This window comes from Cygnus olor, chromosome 17 (genome assembly GCF_009769625.2).
Source record: "Cygnus olor isolate bCygOlo1 chromosome 17, bCygOlo1.pri.v2, whole genome shotgun sequence".
Taxonomy (NCBI): Eukaryota; Metazoa; Chordata; class Aves; order Anseriformes; family Anatidae; genus Cygnus; species Cygnus olor.
This window is the reverse complement of record NC_049185.1, coordinates 8,279,040-8,301,515: the sequence shown is the minus strand read 5'-3', so window position 1 is coordinate 8,301,515 and position 22,476 is coordinate 8,279,040. Positions and strand designations below refer to the sequence as shown.

The window sequence follows — 22,476 nt, the reverse complement described above, 5'->3', positions numbered from 1 at the left end:
GAGACAGCAGACTGGGTGCTGGTGCAGTGGGTGAGAGGCAGCTGCAGCCCTGCTGCCATGTGCCTGCTGCAGGACATCCTACAGCAAGGCCAGACAATCACACACGGGGCTGGGATTTCGTTTGTAATGAGGGGTTTGGCAAGTCCAGCCACCTTAAAAGCTTCTGGGGGAAAAAAAAAAAAAAGAAAGAAGAGCACAACAGCAGACCGCTCCTGTTTCATAAGCATGCCAGAGACCATTTCTTGTGAGTAACGCCTCTTACGCAACCCGGGCACCATTACATCAGCAACTGGAAAAACTGCCACGGCGGGGTCACCCCTGTGCCAGCGGGCACAGCCTCGCTCCACACAGCCAGGGCGAGGTCTGCGAGCTGCCTGACCCACCAGGGGTTTGCTGGGGCAGAGGATTTGAGCGGAGCTCACAGCACCGAGGTGTGATAAAGGAAAGTGCTGGGGGCAAAATGATGTTAAATCTTTGAAATCGGCAAGCTTTGGTCCAACCTCATCCCACCAAAGTATTTCTGAGAGTCTGCTGGTGGCCTGCAATGAATCGTCTGGGTACCTATAGTAAAGCCAAAGGATGAGGAGCTTCTGCAGGTGGGAGGAGCAGGAGGCAGGGCTGCTGGCACTGCAAAAGGCTGCCGGGGTACTTAGGAACAGACAGGGCCCAGATGGAGAGATGATTCCTCAGTTAAGGACTTCTCAGCAAAAGACAGGTGTTGAATAAGACGGTGTCAAGATTCAGAAGGACATCTGAAGGAGCTAATTCCTTGCAGCAACATGCTATGCAACCCTCATTTCTCTTCTAATAGGTGAACAAAATTGCAAACAGCTGGTGGATTGTTGGAAGATCTTAAAACATTTCTTTCAAAGGTACTTCATTACTTTCTTAAAAATAAGTACACATGCCATACATTCCCCCCTCTTGCAGACACAATGAACTTATATACCAAGGACTATTTTTGTTGGTGAATTTCTCATTCATTGAAGGCAAATTTCTGTTCTGATCTCTCTACAGCAGGGAGACTCCATTTTATTCCCCGCCACCACCTGGTTGTTCCCCTTCCCCAGGTGAAGAAGTGCCTTCCTCCATCCACAAAGGACGGGAGGGTGCACCCCGCACAGCTGTGCTATCAGTGTGCTGACATCTCCTCCAGGGGCACAGCCCCTCAGCAGAGCATCCCTGCCCAGCAGGGAGCTGACGGGGGGTTCTGAAAAGTGAGTGGAAAAAACTGATTACTTTATGCATGAGGGATTTGCTTCAAACACTGCTGTGAGGACTCCCCAGAGGTCCTAAAAGCTAAGGATAGATTTTAAAAACTGTGAAAACTGTGTTCTTGTGAATGGAGGGAGGAGCTGATGACTGCAGAGTTCCATTCCATGTAGCAAAGGTAAGGAATAGAACGGCAAAATGAAAATTTTCAGCTCACAAGGTGCACCCCTCATGAATGTGTTGCCGTCAGGTAACTTACTGCAGCCAAAACTTACTGCAGCACCTTAACCACCAGTATGTAACAGATGGAGACAACCAAAGACACGGTGACGTGACCCTCGGCAGCGAAGGGCATGGCAACAATGGTGCACAGCTGCTGGAAACACTGCGACCGGTGGGGGACACGGTGCTGCGCCTTGTGCATTTTAACACACGGCTTAATTGAATTCTTTACGAGAACCACCTCCCCATGTTATGAATACCATACGGTATTTTGCAGCTGGGGTCATTATTCAGCTTCATCAAAAACCTGTAGTGGCTAGGAATGAGCTACAGCAGTGGCACATAACTTCTCCAAGAAAATAGCACAGCATATTGCTGCAGACAAGTACGTGCAAAGTCAAGAACAAAGTAGGTGGCTTCAGGTTTCTTAATTTTAATGGCAGTTTTCACCTATCTGTCAGAAGCAGAAGCTCTTTTGACTATGGATAAAACAATACCTATATAACAATTAGCAATTACAAGCCCTGAAAGTACAAGGTCGATGCCATTAATGTACCTACAGGTGTGTATTACGTCAGTGAGAGCTCCAAGGTCAAACATTTCAGGGATCTGATGACACCTCAGAGCCGTACTGCTGCCAGTCCCCCTTGTCTTCTGCTCTCCAGAGGGCAGAGATGGGTTGGGGAACTGTCCCCCTGCTTGCAGGGATGATGCTCATTGCATGCGGCAGCTCAGGCCAGGCAGGAAAATGTTACAAGCTCCTTTACAAGGCAACAGCAATGCTTTTTTTTCCCAACATACAGCAACTAAATACTCTTACTTGTACTAGCTTGATAACGAGTGGCTTATATTTCCCTCTTTGTACGACATCAGTCTCTAGGGACCTTTGTTGCATTATGCACACATGCATGCATACACACATACATCTACTAAAAAAAATCCTGCTTGAGCTGCACCAGTTGAAAAATATCTTCGTCCTGCAGTAAAACTTTGTTCAGCAAGCCAAAAGACAAAACCCTGAAATTTCAACCTGGCAGATTATCCCTTTCTTTGCAGCCTTTTTCTTTTCCCTGTTTCAGAAGAAGAGTCACTCTAAGCATCTGCCTCTGCTGCCTCGCGTCTCTTTGGGATGCAGTCACAGTTCCTTTAAGTTGAGATGGGACAGAACTGAAAAAATCTGGAAGTTTGGCAGTGGCTAGATCTGAAGCTTTAAGTTGAGACACTCTGAAGACTGAGAAAAGGAAATTTCACAGAATGGGAGCCACAAAAAAAAAATAAAAAAAAATCTGTAATCAAACTAATTTCATAACCAATTTGTTTCAGCCATGCTCTCACCCTTGCTTTTGAAATGAATGTTCTTTGGAGACAAGTGTCAGAGCATGGGGCTGGGGTGTGAAATCCATTGCGAGCACAGCCACCAGATGTGTTTGCTTTATGGACTTCGGATTTCCTGAGCCACTCGGTTGAAAGCATGTGTCTGTTACTTGAGATCAGGAGCAGCGAATTTAGCGGCTAATGACCAAGTCATAGTTATTTCTTGAGAAGTTTCGGCAGATGAGGTTATTTATAGTGGATTACATGCCCAATTCAAGCAGTTTGAAATTTTCCAACAGTTATTGGTTCACAGACTCACTACCTAGATGCAAAATAATCTAATATGGCTATCACTTTTTAGGTATAAAATTCCATAATGTACCAAAACTTGTCTTCTGTGAGAGTCTTACAGACAAGCCTATGAGATGCATTAAGCTCTAGAAACACAAATTTCTAACGTAAACTGGGAAATTATGTTTGAGGCAAATCCTAAATCCCTAAGCCAAACATGTGCATCTGTAAAAGCTTGGTTTATATGGTCATAAAACTCTTGTGGGAAGCGTGCGGTCTTTGACCTATAAAGCAAGCTGGAAAGAGGAAGCCCACTTCGGTTGTGCATTCAGCATGCGAGATGGCGAACGACGTTATCTGCTGACTTCCCCGTGAAACGGTTTTAGCGTCGCACTAAGAAGCACTGCGTATGTGTCCTTATTTATAGAACTTGCTGGAATTTCTATCATACCACCATTTAAAGTCAGTATTTTAGTTCTCGCCGACTCTTGCTCACACTACGCGCGCTCTCCTGGGGGTCACAGCCCCACGTCCATTGAATTTCATCTCCATCTTCCCAAACCTCTCACCTCCTTCCCGTTTTGAAAACTATTCCCACCCCAAAAAAGCAAAAGCCCGGGCGATGCTGCTACTTTTACAGCTTATTTGAGAGCACAGCACAAAGGCAGGCCACGAATTTCTGAAGCAACCTCGGTGTAAATTGATGACCAGGCAATAAACCTGTCTGTAGATAAGTAGAGCAGTTTGCATATGCTTTTGTGCATGCACCTGCCTGTTCAGCGAGTCATCACTCATTTCACAGCTCATTTTGCTGACTGCGGTCTACAGGTTTTATCTTTTTAATTGGGCAAACAATACACACCTTGTCTTTGCACATAAAGTCCAGTGCTAACGTGCATGACTCCTACAGGTTTTTTTTCAATCAGCTCTTAGTAATAAGGCACATGCTGTACTTTTAAGGTGGATGCGCTCTCTTTTTCGCCCATTCCCTATCTGCAGTGCAAACACTTGAGTTTCTGCAAATATTTTGATTCTGTCTGAAGGAAATCTTCAGGAGCTGATGTCTGTGTCCCTTACAGCCCTGGGGAAGACTCCCTTTGATGTCAAGTGGCTTTGGGACATGCCCAACAAGGCCAAAAACATGAAACCAGAAGTGTGAGCCCCACTTTGCCCCCGAGGAGCCTGGTGCAGATGAAGAGCAGCAAAAATGCAGCTGGTACCTGGCTTCAATAGGAGTCTCTGGTAAGTGACTGCGGGATTAAATACACGAACAGGGCACGGCCCAGCTCAGTACACACCAACCACGAAGGGGACAGACCCCCATAAGTGCTGGGCCATGGGGGAACAGCTCTAACATCACACATGCACCCCACACTCCGCAGCATGATTAGCTCTTGGCGAAGGCACGCCGAATTAAGGGGGGGGGGGGGGGAAAGTGCTGTCTTTGTTCTGGGATGCAAATGAGCATCTTTTTTAGAAGCTGAGAAAGAGCCCCAACTAACAAAAATTGCACATTGACTGAAATAAGCCAGGCTGCCTTTCAGATGTAGACTTCAGACGGAAAATGAAACATATCAAAGTGTCTGATTTGACGTGGCTTGCAGCTGCAAGGCAAAGTGACTGTCCCATTTTTTTCCCCCGAGGCGAACACTCAAGATTTTCTTGATCTTATCGTTGTCTTTCTATAAGTCTTTGAAAACCATCTGTAGAGATTCATAAAGGGTATTTGTGTTTTAAGTAAACTGCAGAAGTGATCTATACCGAACAGATGGAAACAAATCAAAAAGCTTAACGGGATGCAGAAAAACAGCAACACTTAAAAAAAAAACTGGATATGAATGAGTAGGCAGGTTGCCTACCCTTTTTATTACATTCAGGGTGCCATCTATTACCCCTCGTCCTCTCTACAGCTGGCTTGGTCAGCTCTCACTGATATCCTCCCTCCTGTCCTCATCCACAGGCTGCAAAACACTCCCCAGCCACACTTGTTCCTCCGAAGGACCGTGCCTTGGTTGGGATCGTCCAGCTTGTGGTCAGCACCTGAGCACCAGCCCTTAACACAGCTGGTTCCAAAATACTGCCCATGACAGCGAGGGGCTGGCATTTTTCACTGCTTCCCAAGATGCTTCCGAGCAGATGCGGTGGGGGAGAAAAGTGCTACCGATCAATCTCAGCGCTGCTCTGCGAGCTTGTTTGCTTGTTCAGGGCGGTGTTTTTCTGCCACACCATTTCAAGGAAGCACCAGACTGTTTCCTCAGTAACATCTTTTCATAGAAGACACATTAAGGTGCAAAACGCATGTTTCTGGAGTGAGTGGGCGTTAATGGGACTTCCTGAGTATACTAACAAAAGCAACAGAGAAAGAGAAAAAAGCTTTTTCCTGTGTTTCAGCCATTTCCCCTGTTGTCAGCGTGGCCCTGCATCTTCTGCTCTCTCTGCACTACTCAGGCTCCTACAACATCTGCCCATTTTAGACCAGTCATTGCAACCCTGAGCAAAAACTGCTCTTTGTCACACCGTCACTGCAAAGACTTTGTGTATCAGCATAGGTCTGCCAAATCCTGCCGGGATGCAGACAGGGAAGGGACCTGTGGGTCTGCAGAGCCCAGTCCCAGCCAACAGCAGGTATAATCCCCTCCATAAATTTATCAGCCTCCATCTCCATCATAAAACCACACAGGCTCCACACGTGCTCAGGCACAATGTTACCACACAGCTGCTTCATAACCCACCCTTCTGGTCATAGCAATACCTGTTTTATTTCCAGCTTACGTTCATTAATGGCAAGCTTGTACCTTTTTTTCTCCCCCAGAGGTTAAGGTAAATCCCAGGTGGGAGACCTGGGAAGGTCTCTCAGGGATGGTTTCCCAGCAGAAAACTGCTGGAGTTACATCAAAGCGCTACTGCTTTGTTTCTGTAGGATGTTACATGACAGAAGTTCAAGATAAATGTGTGTTCCTATTGAGCTACTTAATTTATTATGAAGTGAAGACAGAGGTTCTGCCTTAAGCATCCTGGGAGGAGGTGATGTTATCCTGCAGCCCCATCTCACCCCCAGGAAGGACACTAGGGGTGGACACCAGGGACAGCCCTGGCCCTTCGGACTGGGTCCACGCTGTGCTTGGGGTGCCCAGACACACTTGTGACAAAAAGGGCGCAAGAAAAGACCACTTCAGACGAAGAAAAGACAGGGCATGCTCTGACCCTGGCGCAGATGGGGCTGCAGGGCTCCAGCATTAGCAGCTGCAGGGACAGACTGATGCAAGGGCAGCTGTGATGGGGAAGGCCCCTCAGCCCACCACGTCTACTCACCGACCTCCAGGGAAATCTCTGTGGTGCTTCAGGCATCATTTCTCACCAGTTTCCTTAGCTGTCACACTAGGAAACAAAGCACCTCTTCGTGTTTCTCTGTCCCTCCCATCGGGGCTCGCTGCCTTCTCCAGAGGGGAACAGGCAAAGGCTGACTTCCACCCCTGCCCGTCAGGCCACACTCATGAGACCGTGTACAGGTGTCATCTTGGGGCACTGTCGGGCTCCTTTTCCCCCCAGTCTGGATCTCAGCCGTCACCCAGCTCTGCCCCCTGAGCAAAGCATGAGGTGTCTCATGCTGCAGCCCCGCCGGACCTTTGGTATTTGGATCCATGCAAGTGAAGATTCACACTTCTTTCCACCTACCAGCCTCGAGAGCCTTGTACTAAAAAATAGAGGCAATACTGTGACTGGTATTTTTAGAAAGGGAATGCATATGTAAATTATTCCCCTGAAAATGTCTCTGTGCGTCAGACTCTCCCCTGACTCAGAGAACATCCCTTCTCTTTTCCTCAAGTACGCACTGCGCACAGCGGAGCTGAACATCTCGGGGAGTCTGGCAGCCACGAAGGTTGCCGCAGAAGTGATTCATCTCCCACATCTTTCACAGCTTCGGGAAGTGGTGAGAATTCCTCTGCCCCCGGCCCCGGCTGCTTGAGAGCTCCCCGACTTCTCTCCATTCACGTCCTCGCATGGCGCAGCGAGGAGCAGCGCTGCTTCCCCCACCCCCGCGTCCCAGCCTCCTGCTGCTGGGGCTGCGGTCCAAACACCTCCCCATGGAGGCCTGGAGGCCACGACACGATGTGGTTGAGCAGCAGTGAGGAGCCCCAGCAGCTTCCCTCATGGACCACCCCGAATCAAGACTGGTGCCGTGCCCTGAGCTGGGGAATTCAGCTGGCAGGCATCTCGCTGGTGCCCTCCGCTTTGGGAAGTAAACAGCCCCGTCCCCAGCGCTGCGTTCGATCGCTGTCCAGAAGCTATTAGGAAGCTAATTAAAATGAATAGATCACTTAAGCATTCAGAGTTCATATCACATTAATTCAGCAGCGCGAGATACGGAGAGAAAGACAACAGCTGAAGAAAAGGCCAAGGACGATACGGCAGTGTTCCTTGGTGTAGGCTTTTTTCACCCTTTTCCTGTAATGCAAAAGATAAGCCTGTCTCCTGCCTTATCTAGATACATTTGTAAAGATTAAAAACATGCTTCTTTTCCTCTGCATTCTGCTGTAAATGATTATCCCGTGGTGTCATTAAGCAGGGCGCTCTGCCAGCCTTGGGGCTCTGATTTAAGCCATAAAAATGGGGAAATAGGGAGTGAAACCTGCAGCTGCCTGCATGGGACCAGCCGAGACCCTGCCACCCCTGCCCTCGCAGGCAGGCAAGCAGCAAACACAGCCTCAGCTTTGCAGAAAAGGCTGGCCGCAATGCCTGCACCAAGAGGGGAAAGAAAGAGTTTTCTTGCTTATTTGCATTAGTTGGGAGTAGGGCCGACAGCAGCTGTGCAATGGGGTAGCTCCCAGCTTGGACAGCTCGGTGATCTTACATCCGAAAACCAACTTGTGCAAGCCTACCGGATGGGAGCAGTAGTCTGCAAAGCCTTGGGCAGAACCCTTGGAGGTGGCCCCACAGAGAAACCCCAGGCCCCATGCACATCCCAAAAACCCCACTCAGCAAGAACGACGGGATAACGGAGTCAGATACCTCAGAGGATGGAAAATGGGATCACACACTGTAAAAAAACACTCCAAAGAATAGCTGTTGGGTATCCTCAGGGCCAACCCTGCAGTCTACAAGACTTGGATTTTCTCTGCTGCAAAGACCTGTTAGCAGTGGTACAACACGGAGCGAGAAAAGAAAATTCAGGAGCAGCTGCGATGCAGCTGCCCACCTCTCACCAAGGGGTTTATGTCGCCTTATCACTGCAAAGTCCCACACTTTGTGTCTCTTTTTAAAACTGACACTGCAGGCACCTCTAAGTTTTCTGTCACTACCTGAAAATATTCGTGGGTCACAGAAAGTCAGCTATAGGCAGCCTGCTGGAAACCATGTATGTTTGTACCCTGAAACCTGCGGGCATTATCCTGCCTCTTGGAGCTCTTTAGCTTAAGAAAACCTAACCTATGGAAATGCATTGCTTTGTCACATTCCAGAACAACACAAATTAATGTATTGGTATTAAAAGACCATGAAAAATGGGGTTAATTACAGAAACGATGACCCTTATGTACAGCAGCTCAACCATGGGCTGCTACCATACATCATAACATTAGGAAGAGCCACTTACTGACACAAAACAGCAAATAATAAATAATAAATCTATCAACCTAAATTGAACCTTGTGTAATGTCCTGACATAACATAGATTAATTTGCCTAATCCATCATTTGTTAATCCTTCATCCCCAAGCAATGCACGTAAGTGCTCCAACAGCGACATCGGTGTCTATTCATGCAGCCACGGTGACCCAGGTGCAGCTATCCAGAAGACCATCAACCCAGTCTCCCACCCTTCACAAGTACGGCCAAAATACAGTCACAGCATTACAGTATTCTGCATGTAAAGGCTGGATTACACAGAGAGGATGAGCACTGCTCTTGGATTAACCAGGTCACAGCCAAAGTGCACCTCCCGGGGCCACCTGAGGGGTTCGGCTGCAGGATATGGGATGCACAAGCTTGCAAGGGTCAGCTGCTGGTAAGTGGAACATCCCATCTTCTGGCTTTACAAAGCCAGGAAAATAATGATCATGGTTTTATATCATCAGTGACTAAGACAATTAGACTAAGCATACTGTTTGCATTATATAAATAATAAATGCTAATATTCAGTGTTAAAGGAAACTAGCTGTAAGACATACCAATAGATTTATACAGTGAAACTCATTGCATCAAAGCTTGCACGTTATAGTGTGGCCCTTGATAAAAGGAGTAAATTAAGAGGGTTTTTTAGGTTCTAAATGTATTTTATCCTGGGGCTGTTCAGGGTTTTATAGCTGTAAGAGAGGTAATGCTCAAAACAGCAGACCTGGGGAGCCGTATGTGAAGACGGAGCAGAGGCAGATATGCCCCTCTTGCCAGAAGCGTCAGAAGTTGGCCATGTATTTGTGTGTTCACTGAGTGCAAAATGATCCCGGAATAGCCACTGGCACTGAAGACCTCCCAGCTTTCTGCAGGAACCAGGAGCTGCTGAATCAGTCTCAGCCATGGGCCCCTGGGCCAGGAGGTGAAGGAGCAATCCCAAAACCGGTGCTAAGCTCTGCAGCAGGAGAGTACTGGGCAATGGGCAGGGAGGAAAACATTTCCTGGGAGCCCGGCAAGTGCCCATTTCACTCCAGCCATTTATAAAGAGCCCCTAAATGCTGTTACAGGAAATTTCTTCTCCTCTGGTACCATGGCACACTTCAGATGGACCTTATCAGAGTGAGCTCGAAAAGCCAGGACAACACACTTCCCTGCCAGCACTGGGGCATTGCTTTCATCCACCTTCTTTAGTGGACTGAAGCAAAGGCTCTGGGGCAGTTGTCGGGTTATCCCTGTTTTCATCTGACCCTGTTGCTGGCTACACTCCTTCGCAGGGCTGCACTGGGCTAACACGTCCTCCTGGCACGGCCCCTTTCTCCCTGCACACGTGGCCCTTCCACCCTCCCAAAATGCAGCAAGAGCAAGGCGAGCCCCTCAGCTGGACGCACTGGCAGCACCCTAACGCTTCATCTCGGCAGGGAGAGCAGCCAGCCCCTTCTGGTCAACTTGCTCATGCACCCTCCCTACCCAGATCCACGCAAACTCCCAGGCTGGGGTAAAACTTCGCAGAAGATCCTTCAATTATTAAAGAAATGCAGCAACTTTTTCCCCAGTTCATACCGAGTGACAAGTTCTGCAGCAGCAGCACCTAAAATACCCACTTATTAAAACCATTATTAGACACAAGAAGCATGTCTACTCCCACACGAGAGCTGGAAACCCATGCCTAATTTTAAAGTGAAAGCCAAGAAGCAAACAATGGAAATAATATTTTCCCTCCCCAAACAGATTACTCAAGTTGTTTCTCACTGCTATTGTCAAACCTAATTATTGTGTTCCTTGCAGCACCGCTTGCGTTCGCTCTAATTGTCAAGTGACACGCAAGTGACACGCAAGCGACAGCGCCGGAGCTGCCACCAGACCCCGCAGCCCTTCTGCGCCCAGAACGAGCCCCCGAGCCCCGCTCAGCCAGCGCCTCGCCAAGCAGAGAGGTGCAAGGGGGCCAGGATAACACATCCCCAGGTCACTATCCAGATTCTAATTCAGAAATCCCAGTCCATTTTCTCCAGCTATCTCTTTACTCAGAAGAGCCCAACCAAATAACGCACCGACACACTCAAGCGTTATATACGGTTATCGCTATATAAGTGAGTGTCGTCACATTTAAATCACAGTCTGGTCTGGCTTGGAGGTCAGCCCTGCTTCGAGCAGGAGGTTGGACTTCATGACCTTCAGAGGTCCCTTACAACCTAAACTATTTGGTGATTTGGTGACTTCTTTTGTTGACAGAAGTTTTCCATCAGCAGCCGCCACCTTCTAACAGAAGTTACTTATTGCAAGCCACGAGAAAAAAGGTTTAATAACAGGTACCTGCCACTTTGAGGATACTTTGGATTCAGAGCTTTAAGGGAGGTATATACATTTAAGAGGGACTGCAGCCTTTAAAGGCAGGCACGCGATGCAATCCTGTAGCATTCAGCACAATGCCCGCACCCGGCTCTGGCATGGACACGACTGCTTTTGTACGCATAGCTATTTGATTTTATAATGGCATCCAATTACCTTTCATAGCATGGGAGACAGGCTTAAATGCACTATTGTATCTTTTTCTCCAGCTGCTAACGTCCAGCTTTGCTTGCTGGGATCAGCACCCAGCCCTCCCCTCCCCAGGCACCACACAGCCCTGGAGGCAGGAGGGAGCCCAAGCACGAAGCATTAGCATGCAATTATCCCCTATTGATAAATACCTATTGATAAAGGGCCAGGACATCACCGTGGTGCAGAGTGCACCTTGCCAAGGCACCCCAGGAGCTAAATCCCGGGGAGCAAAGCAGCCCCACCTGCACCAGGCATGAAAGCAGCCCGGCTGCTGTGAGGATCAAGCCGTGTTCGTGTCGTGCTTTGATGTTCCCAGGTGGAAGGAGCTCTAACGGTGCGGTGGAGTGTTGTTTTTACACAAGATTTATCAGCACGGTTAACACACCGCCACAGAGCTGCTATCCGAGCATGCCCTGAATGCTAATAGGGGCACACGAGATAGGCTGCTGCTGCTGCAGGTACGCGCGAACGCTCACCTTCAAAGAGCTCCGTGAACGGGAGCGCAGCGAGCCTCACCTCTGCCTCCCGAGGGAGAGCTCAGCTCCGCTTGGCCGGGACGGGATGGAGGTGCACAGGTCACGGATAGGCACTGCAGATGGGCTTGTGAGGGCAAGGCTTCAAAAGGGATTTAAGTGTCTTATTTCTCACAGACCTCTGTATGGGACTTACGTGTTGTACTGCCTGGGGGAGACATCATACTTAACGTTCGAGACTTTTGGTGAGGATGTATCTTATCCTGAGCAGAGTGGTTTCTCAATATTTAACAGGATGAGCTGCTCTATAAAAGAGAGTTCCAAAACAGAAGCTTTGTCAAATTTCAGCAGAGACACATCAATGAACCCCCACTGATGTCCTAGGGAGATCAAACAGGAGGCTAGAAAAATACAGGGGAAAGCATCTGGAATCTTTCAGGGGAAAACTAGCAAAGTGTCATAGGACAAAAATAAAGCTTGACGGGTTATCAGGAGATCATCCTCTCTGTTCCTCAACATTTGAAAAAAATCACTTCAGTGTCTTCTTTTAGAAGTCACAGACTACCTTGTCCACTGTTGGCATGATCGTGTCATTTGCAAATCTTTCCAGTATTTGGATTAATACTATTTTTTCTCCTCCTATTTCTTTGTTCAATTTCCTGCATGATTTCTCTCTTTCCTGGTTGTCTTACACGCCACCCTGTGTTGTCTTGTGAAGACTCATGGACCAGTAGCAAGGTTTCACCTTCCAAAATCACGTGATACATCCAAGCCACCCACACCAGACCAAGACAAAATGCCTTCAGCAACCTCCCCATCACCCTCCCATCCATCCAGCAGCTCCCCAGCTCCACGCTGCCATGGATCGTGTGCCTCACCTCTGCAGTCGCTGTTAACAGGCACCCTCTGACACGGCCTGGTTATATGCTTTTAAAGACAGAACAACCCTTAATATATCCCTCGTCAAAATACACCCAGACTCATTCCAGCTTTGCCTGGAAGAAAGAGTAACAAAAGCAAGTAGATCTCACTAGGTTTGCAGAGAGAGATCTCATGGAAATATCAGAGCCCTCCCCAGATCTCTGCGGACAGCATGTTTTACACATCCAGCTGTGCTGTCAGACAGAAAAGCCCAGCAATTCAAATAAATACTACGCCTCTAATCCTTCCAGCTTACTACCCTGCCCCAATCAGACTGCCTCCTGAGCTACCCTGTGCTGTGGGAAAGGCTTATTGCCACCGGAACAGGAGCCAAGGCAGTCTGAGCAGCCTCCGCACAAAGTCCTTCTGGCCTCACCCAGAGCCAACCCCACCTGCCCCACACCTCAGCACAGCACTATAGGTACCAAACCCTGCACCCACCAGCGTGCACATCCCTCGGGATAACACTGGCGGGGGGGGGATTTTCACATCTGGGCAGGTGTAGGCAGGCATTCCCACGCCTTTCTCACACCCAGCCCATCCAAACTCCTTTCTGAACCCCTGGAACGGAGATCCTGCGTGGCTCGTATATGCAACTAATGCGTAGAAGTCTGTTTTTTGTTTAAATAGCTGTGAAAAGCACTGTGTGTGTTTTACCCAGAGATATATTACACTTGATTAGGCGGTGCGCTGGAGCGCGAATGGTACAACAGGAGACGGACGTGCTTAACTAGCGGTTTCAGCCTGTGCGCCGGTATCGGGAGGTCAAGGGAAAGATTAACTATATCTGACTGCCATGTCAAAACACTCAATTGGAGCATTTATAAACCCACAGAACTAGTTGCCTCAGTCGGTGGAGCAGATTTATTTCCCTCTGCATAGCTGCCTTGAAGCAAACCAGGGCAGTTGCCTGGCCCTTCTTGACTTTCGGCTCCTTGCAAAGAGCAAGGAGAGCCAAAACACCCAGATCGAGCCACGCAGGCTTCATCGGCCGGCTAGCATCTCCAGCCAAAAAGGAAATGTGGGGGGAAAGCCAGTGATTCTCAATCACTTCCACTTATGGATGATCACAGGCAGGTAAGCTTCAGCTCAGGAAGTAGCCCAAGTCTCATTTTAATAGAGAAAAATTAATGTTTCCCTGATTCTCAACAGATGTGACGTACATAAAACTTTTCTACCCACAAGGATTTTCAGTGTAACAGTCCTACTTCTCACATTTTAGGGGAGCTTTTTATTATTATTGTTATTCTATAATCCTACAGAAGGTGTTTCTGCTGTTGTGCAAAACAAGTTGGAGGAGATGCCTACAGGAAGCTCCCCAGAGGTGCCCTCCTGTTATCAACATCAGCAGCCTTTCAGCGCGCAAAATCATAAACCTGCTATTAGGTTTCTAACTGTACATACACATCTTGGGGCACAATAATCCTTTTTCACCTCGGTATAAGTCTCCAGTGAAACAAACTGAGCAACACCTGGTGTGAGCGTACAACCACAGCATGCAGCCACTGATGGCCAGTAATGAGAAAACTCAGGACAACTTTAAAAAAAAAAAAAAAGATTATTTTGAGGTACATATTCCTCCCTATTTTCTCTGTGGTTTCAGCATCAAGGTCGATACATTTAGGTATTTCAAACATGTAAGGAGCAACTTTGGGTCCATGGGTAGGACTGGTGCATCTGAGCAGCACCACACCTAGAACAAACCCTGCAAACACTACTTCCCAACCCATCCCAGGCCACACAGACTCCCCAGCACAAACCAGGGGGCTCCTGCCCCCCATCCCATTGCACAATGCAGGCATGACCACCTTACCCTGGCAGAAGACAGCAGTGGGACTTCTCCACTCGAGTCACAGGAATGTTTCTGGGTTGGGGCTGTCTGGCTAAACCAGATGCTCCATCACCCTGAGCTGTGCTGCAGGGGTGCAATTTTGTTTTTAAGCTGCACTTAGCAGCGTTCTGACTTGCAGGTTTCACTTTTTAATAGTAAACACATTTTGTAGAGAGAACATTTCAAAGCATTTCAGTGGAGTCCTTTTACCTTCACAGCCTGGGGGCATATACACTGAAACAACAGCTGAAATCCAATTACTGAGGAATATTCTCAAGTGCATTTCCATAGGTAATTTGTTAGTCTGTTGGAACATGCAAAGTGATTTCTCCCTACTTCTTGACGCTGTACCTCAGCCTCCTTGGTTGAAGACTTCCATCCAATGGCATAGCCACCACCACTGAAAAGGAATCCGCATGGCTTCCCTTCTCTCCAGGGGGAAACCCGTCATCCAGCACCTCCCAGGGCCCAGCCCTTACCCGTGACTTAACAAAAAACAGCAGCCAGGCACACCAAAAGCCCTGCCACTACCCGAGCTGCTCCTTGCCCAATCAGTTTGATGCATAAAGACATAAGAAGCCTAAAAGTATTTTTCCTTCAGCATCCTGTTTATTGATTTAGCAGAGAGCTGACACAGATGTACAGTTCTGGAGACAAGCTGTAATGCAATCCCTTCATCTGCTGTCACTCAGGATCACGCAAGCTGGCTGCTGCCTTAAGGCGAGGAGTGGCCACCCTGCTCATTTTGGGGCTGCCGAACACTGCAGCCACTCACATGGCCCTCATTAGGGAGGCACCCCCAGCCTACTGCAGGTTTAAAACAGCTGCCAGACACCAAGAGAGAAAGCTGCAGAGCACATCATCCACCCTGTCCACAAGTCAGCATCATCACCCACCGGTGAGATATTGCTGGGAATGGGTCTGTTTGCAGAAGGAGGGGAGGGGGAATTAAATAGGCAAAGTTTGGGTCAGAGCGACAAGGAACGTAATCAGAAAAGAGCACAGAGGAAATGCAATGAGTTCTACAGATAATTCAGGGCAAATTAAAGCATCTGAAATCCTACTGAGAGCCACTGATTTGGAATTATGAAGTTAACTTACAGCAATCATTTTCTATATGAAAGCAATTACGGATGGGTTAAAAGCTTCTGTTATTATGGATTGTGTATGGCTGCCACAGAGGGTTCAGTCTCCCCAGATGAAATTTTAGCCTTCATGAAAAGCCACTATATCCTGTATGCCAAATCTTGTTCACCCATCAGAAAGTCATTGAGCATTATCCATTTTATTAACCAATGCAAATGCAAACACAGCCAGGGAGAGGTAGATAGGGAACATCCTGCTCGCCAATAAGACATACACACACAAATCACCATGGTTCACTTCCCAAAATAATCACACAAGCTCAAACACACAGCTGTGATGAATGGCAAATTTCCAAGTCTTAATGCATCAGAAAGCAGAACTGTTGTTTGAAGTGGTCATCTCTTGAAAGAAAGAGAAAAGTCAAGGGAAAGCGTGGGAGAAACCTGCAAGCACAGAGCCACCCCCAGGAACAGCCTGGCAGGAGATCCACCAGCCACAGTGCCACAGCCACTGGGCAGGTGACAACTGAACTCACCATCCATAGTGAGATGAAACCACTCAGAGGGTTTGTCCACACTCTGTGCCCGAGGAGAGACAGCCCACCTTCTGGCCAAGGCAGTGGTGGAAAACATCAGCCTGGCTTGTGGCTCACCTTCACCAGGAGGAGTAAAGGGGTCAGCTGGGGTCTGATGGCACAGCCCTACCTGGGAGGGACGATCCACATCTTCTCCATCAGCCCAGAGCCAGCTTCCCACCATCCTCGGTCCCAGGTTTGCCCAGCTCACAACCAGAGCAGATGAAACCACTCACCCAAACAAACTGTTCTCCTGAGCCTCTTCCTTCGTTTTTCTTAATTGGGCTTTATTTCTTGTTTGGTGGTTTCTGTGCTGTTAAGCAAGTTCACAGACCTTGTTTCTGGAATGACAATGAGGTTTTGGTTGAGATGTGCATGGTGATGAGCTGAGCATGCAAGGGTACATCTATTGCATATCTTCCTAGAAGAGAGTTAGAAAAGGGGAAAGAAGGGGAACCTACCAGAGACCTGCTGGAAACCAAGTGCTCACACACAGGTGATCCGTCAGTAGGTGCTATAGTGTGAATATTTGGATTCTTCCTGCTGCAAAGGAGGTGACAGCAGGAGAAGGACAAAGGGACAGCCTGGCTCCTGGGCCAGCCCCTAGCAGCTTGGTGAGGCTAGCAGGGCAGGGAGGCTCTTGCTCTGCACCAGCCAGGCTGGCAAGGGAATCAATACAAGATGGCCAGTACAGGTCCATAACTGATGTTAGCTACCAAGTTTTATTTATTATAACTCAGATGGTTATAATAACAGGGCACTGAACTAAGCAGCGTTGGAAATACAATGAGAAAGCAAAACTTGCTGCATAACGCACGAGAAGGAAAGCCACAGTGTTGACAGTAAGAGCTAGATGCTGGTTAGAGAGGTTGAAGGCAAAAATCCTCATTGGATTCAGCAGTGCCCAGACTGAATCCTAACAAGGAGACCAAGCTGCTTCTCATTACAGCGAGCCTCTGCTCCCTTTTTCCTGGCAGCCCCCCAAATCCTGCTCTTCTCGTTCAACCCAGGGAGAGATTTTTTAGCAGGAGGGCTCTAAGCCTGGCCCCAAGGTTCCCCCAAAGGCATTTCTGTGCCCTTTTCAATTACATTAATGGAAGAATGTCTCTAAGCATGTCACATATAGCCAGCCCAGATAAGTGATGCCAAGCACACTCATGGATTCCCCAAGGCCATGGAGAAAGTCCATGGCAAAGCCCAGCTCTTGCCACTTTACACAGCCAACATAATTCTTCCTGCAGCTCCTGGCCTTTGGGCAGCTTTTTGTGCTTGTTCCCTGCCCGGGTTCCTGAACCAAAGGTAAAGGTGGTAAGTGGAACAGATTTGTACTCCTAGAAATCCTGTGTTTAGATGGATTTAGACCCAGGAATCCTCTTTTCCTATGTAATGAGCTCACTTCAGAGAGATCTTTCAGGGAGGGATCCCAAAGGTCGCCATAAAAAATGGAAAATGCTCACTATGAAGCAACAGGAAGACAAACCCTACCCTTTTCCCCTTGAGCTCACCTTTTCTATGAAAGTTTCCCATGGCATACACAACACAAGAAATTGCACCTATTTAGCACTATTGATCCAGCTTACTTCAGTAACAAACCACATTAAGTTAAAATCAATACCAGCCACTCTTAAACTGATTTAGGAGCATCCACACAAAGGGGCTCACGCCAATTCATACAGATCTGTTTTGTAACCAATTTAGTTAAAACGTGCGATCCAGGGGTTGAGCTGTGTTCTGAATGACTTAAAGGCATTAACTCAAGTTTCATCGATAGCTCCCAATGGGGAGGACACCAAAGGCCAAGAGTCGCTGACCAATGTCCATCTTTCTTGGCAAAACATAAGGTCTCCATGGTTCCAAAAGCCAAAGACCTGGGGAGAAACCCAAAGACCTGGGGCTAAGCTATTTCTGTGGCACAAATTTTGCATCAAAAAAATAAAATTAAAAAAAAAAAAAAAAGATTCTTGAGCCATACAGATCAGAAAGATGCACTTTTATCCCTCTCCCTGGAATATTTACTCTGGGGCTGCATGAATCACAGACAGCTTTGCCCACCATAAATCCACCAGTGCTGTGCTTTGCAGTTCATTTTGCTGCAGCATCAAAGCAACTGAGGTTAGGAGATGTAACATGAGAGAGGGTTTCTGAGTGCTGTATATCACAGCAGCCTGGTTGTGTTTTGACACCGTTTGCTGGTTTAATATCTAAGGGTCTGCGTGTGTGTGGAAGAGGCTTGAGGTGAGCACCAGGGAGTGAAGCACAAATTTTATCATACCCCATGACATCACAGCATCACAGGCTGCCCTTTGAGCTGGGCTGTAAATCTGCTTAACAGGAACAGAGGAACAAGGATTCTTACTGCAAATGAGATGAGGCTTTAACGTTTAATCAAGTGAAAGCTCAGGGGTCTCTATCAGATACCAGCCCTGGCAGCTGGTGGACAGACCACAAGGAAACCATGTTGGGTGCTGTCTCCTTAATTGCTGACAAACCAAAGGGGAAAAATAATAATTGATTATTATTTAAGGCTTGAACTTACTTCAGCGGGAAATTTCATATAAACTGCCCTGAATAAGTCAGGACATCAGGATTTTTGAAGCAAAAGATTTTGGCCTCAGCAACACCGGTTAATCTATGACAGAGCAGAGAAGAAGGCTTCCCCCTCCCATACTTATTTGCAGGGATATAAGAAAAATGAGACCTGTCTGGAGAGATGGACACAATGAGCAAGATTTCAGCACATGGTACATCAAGAAATCCTTCAGTGAAAGAAGATAGTTCTAACTCTATTATTTTTTTCATCTTTATGACAACTAAAGCGTTGTTTGATTTTTAAAACCAGAACTTTATGGATGTTCCTGGGTTCACAATGGTAACAGGGCATGGGAGAGGTTCCAGGGCACCCACCCGGTACTGCAGGGCCAACAGGGCTAACCTCCTGCCCAGTCCCTCCACCCAAGTAACCAATACTTCCACCTCTAGTCCCCACAAAGCTCCCTGCTCATTTATTCCTCCCCCTGCCACCTTTCTCCCCACTCTCCACCTGAAGCCACAGGCCTTTTCTCAGCCTTACTCATTACCTTGGGAAGCCAGGATCAGCCAACCCACTAAAATTCCTCTGAAAGGCAGAAAATGCCACACTTCACTACTGCTCATCCACCTACAAAATGTGCATGTTCAGGCACCTTCGCTCCTAAGCTCTTTTTTAGAACCTGCCATTCAAAAGTGGTTTGGGGTTTAAGTTTCAGGCTGTAATTCTGCAGAGCTTTGTGATGTTCTGGATACCTGGGAAAGGTTTGCAAATCCTTTTCCCTGGTGTTACCAGGTAATAATTTGTTGCACAGAAAGGTTCAAGAATCCTACTTAGGTTGCTGAATTAAACACAGCACTGTTTTAGGAACTGAATTGAACCATTTTCTCCCCTCCTTTAAAGCCTCAGGCACTCTAGCTTTAACCTTCTGTTTCATAAAAATTACAAGAATGGGTCTTTTCCCAGAGTGAATAAACAAGGCAAAGAAAACATCTTCCCTGCTTCATTGTTGGTTACGGAGGCGAGGCAGGATGAATCCCCAAGCCCTGGGGCCACCAAGGCAGCAGGCACTCGGGTCACAGGAGCCAGGCGGGGCTGACACACGCTCCCCCAGCTCCAGGGGGCAGGATTTCCCCAAAACATGGCCCAGCCCCTCTGTATCTGGGTGTTTCCCCATTAGCTACCGCATCCTCACACTGGAAGCAAACCCATACGAGAAGAGCAGCTCATGCCTTTCCCCGAAACTACACTAAAAACCCGATTAGCAGGCAAAAGGCTGGCTTGCTCCAGGGAGCACGACGGAGCTGGGAGGGTTGGCATCTGTCACCGGGTTTAATACTCAGGCTGAAGGACAGAGCCACTGCTGTGATGTCCTATGACAAGTTTCGGATCAAGGACTCCGACTATGGGGCCCTGATTGCCATCAGGATGGTATCGGCCAGGAGAGCCAGCACACATCCCACACGGCCATTTGAGGTCCTCCCTGCAACAGAGAACTAAAGAAAACCCTACCTGGTGGGTGCTGTGGTGCAGGGAGACACGGATGAAGAGGCTTTCTCTGATGAGCACACACAAATTAAACGTTTTCCTGCCCCCAAAGCGCCGGTCCCTGGGGCATCCCCATGCAGGACATGCATGGGAACGGGATGCTGCTCAGGGACAGGACCACCAAGAGGGTCACGCTGGTGGTGAGCACAGCAAGGCAGCTGGTGTTGCTTAGAGTAGTGATACATGGAGAACAAGAGTTAATGAACCCACACCCTTATCTGCACAGAGCCCACATCTGGAGAAGCTTTTACCCCTGTGATTTATATCTTCAGTGGCAATTGCTAAAGCCACATGACTATTTAAGTGCCTGCACCGATGATGGTGAGAAGGTGGCGTTTAGTCCTTCTCTTGTCTTTGAGCACAAGTGGGTTTTTGCAGTGCCAGATGCACTTTGCAACAGGAAGACTCAAAACCCAGTTGCAAAATACACTGGGTGCAGTGATAAGACACTCATCTGTTTCCCCCGCCAGCTGATGGGGGCAGCAAGGCTCCTGCCACCCCGCTGACTCTGCTTGCTCTGCCCCTGCTTCCCCCCGTGCTGCACAGGACATCCCCACGGTGCTCCGGCACAAATCCCCACACATGGCCCCCGAGCCCCCTTCCAGCCTCCGTGGTATTTACAGCCAGCCCGTAATTCCGTTTGGTTCTTGGAAAATGCCACAAACCGAGTCATTTCTGCATTATCCCTGCAAAAGCAATGACAAAATAAGAAAAGAGATTGGGGTTTGTGGTTTCAAAGGCAGCGCTTAAGTGCCTATCGACCACATCCTCACAGCCCTTTCTGCTCTACATCTCCAATGGAAGTTAAATACATCTGAGCCTTCCTGCAGTCCCCTCACAGCCAAATCTCACCCAAAGCAAACAACACGTTTTGAGCCCCAGGTCAGAAGGAAAGTCAGGGATGCTCCAAGGGTCAGGGTAAGGGGGGAGGAGGGAAGGACGCCCCTTCTTGCCATGATACTGCCACGATTCAGGAAGGCAGCGCAGAAGAGGTTGCAGGAGAGGCAGAGGCTGTGCCTGCTGTCCCCAGTTAACTGTCCCAGCTCTGCCCTGGCTGCCCCAGCCTGCCGGGCATCCCTCAAGGCCATGAGGGCTCATAAGTGCCCTGGCGGTGAGTCAGCAGCCCAGCGGAAGGCAGCAAGCAGCTCAAGGGCGCCTGCTTCTATCTGCAGCCCTGCCACTGATTCAGCGTGAGAGATTAAGAAAGTAGCTTTACCACATCCTGGCAATATGGGGATTTAAAAAAAAAGAGACATTTGTTTAATCAGGATTTGCAGAGCACTGAGATACCCTGGCACCAGTAAGTGCGGGCTATCACCACCACACGCTGATCACCAGGTGACAAGGTGCACACAGCACAAGGCTCTGTGCCTCGGTCACAGCCCCGATGTGTGCTGCTGGAGGTGCCATCCTACCTGTACAACACTCTCCCCATGGTGTGAGCACACCTGGGACGTGCAGCAGGATCAGGCCTTTGTGGTCATCCTTGGCTCGCTGGGCTGATGTGCCTTGCACCAGAGGCTGAGCACCAGGGGAAGCAGAGTTTCTCCCACTGTCCTACCACAAAACTAAACCATGGCATCTTCTCCCCCTTACCTTTGAAGCAATAACCATGAGAGAGAGGATTTATTGCTTTTTAACAAGTGCCACAGGACATCCATTTCATTAATTTACACAGGAGGCATGGGGGGGCAGTTCAATAAATTCTCCCAGACTATTGCTTTGAAACAAACAACCCTGCATACCCGGGCTGGGGATGTCACAGCAGAGGCTTTTATCCAAATGAGCTATGTTTGCCATGGAATGACTAAAATGCTTCAAGAAAAAAAAAGGAAAAAAGAGGGTGGAGAGAGAAGCCGCTCCCCACAAAAGGCAACGTATCCCTGGCACATTGTTTGAACTCCCAGTGGCGTATTAAAAAAATAAAAATAAAACCCCTCTGAACCACAGCTGCATCCTCGGTTGCACTGCTGTGTTATTATAGCTCTGAGGGAGAACAGCATTTGCTCATCTTTTTCTTCTCCCTCCACCCAAGGAGGAGAGCATGTTCGTTTCCAACACCACCGTTTAGCAGGCGGCCAGCACAGCTCCACGGCCTTGGGGCTGCAGGGAAAGAGGGGCTCAGGGGGGTGGCTTCAGGAGGGGACCTCTTGCAGTGCCTTTAGTGGCCAGGCTGAGCAAGGGAAGGCAGCGCGTCCCCCCCCGGCACAGCAGGGCTGCAGATGTGAGCAGTGAATACGAAATCCTGCCTGAGACTGCAGCACTTCTACAACAATAGAAGTAAATAGCTCCACATTTGTTTGTTTAGCTAGCTTCACTTGTGAGGGATT

General features: G+C 48.4%; 1 long non-coding RNA gene across 2 annotated transcripts in view; it reads right to left on the bottom strand.

Moving 5' to 3' along the window:
* The window catches only part of LOC121079635, a 96,198-nt gene that overhangs the window by 19,495 nt on the left and 54,227 nt on the right, over positions 1 to 22,476 (bottom strand). Inside the window, exons 4-6 of one of the 2 annotated variants that reach the window (XR_005825115.1) lie at positions 16,308 to 16,412; positions 16,033 to 16,201; positions 15,657 to 15,898 (exon numbers count right to left, since the gene is read on the bottom strand). The exons of the other annotated variant lie outside the window; for it this stretch is intronic. This is a non-coding gene — a long non-coding RNA (uncharacterized LOC121079635). Of the gene's footprint in view, positions 1 to 15,656; positions 15,899 to 16,032; positions 16,202 to 16,307; positions 16,413 to 22,476 lie in introns of those variants that run through there. 2 annotated transcript variants of the gene reach the window in all.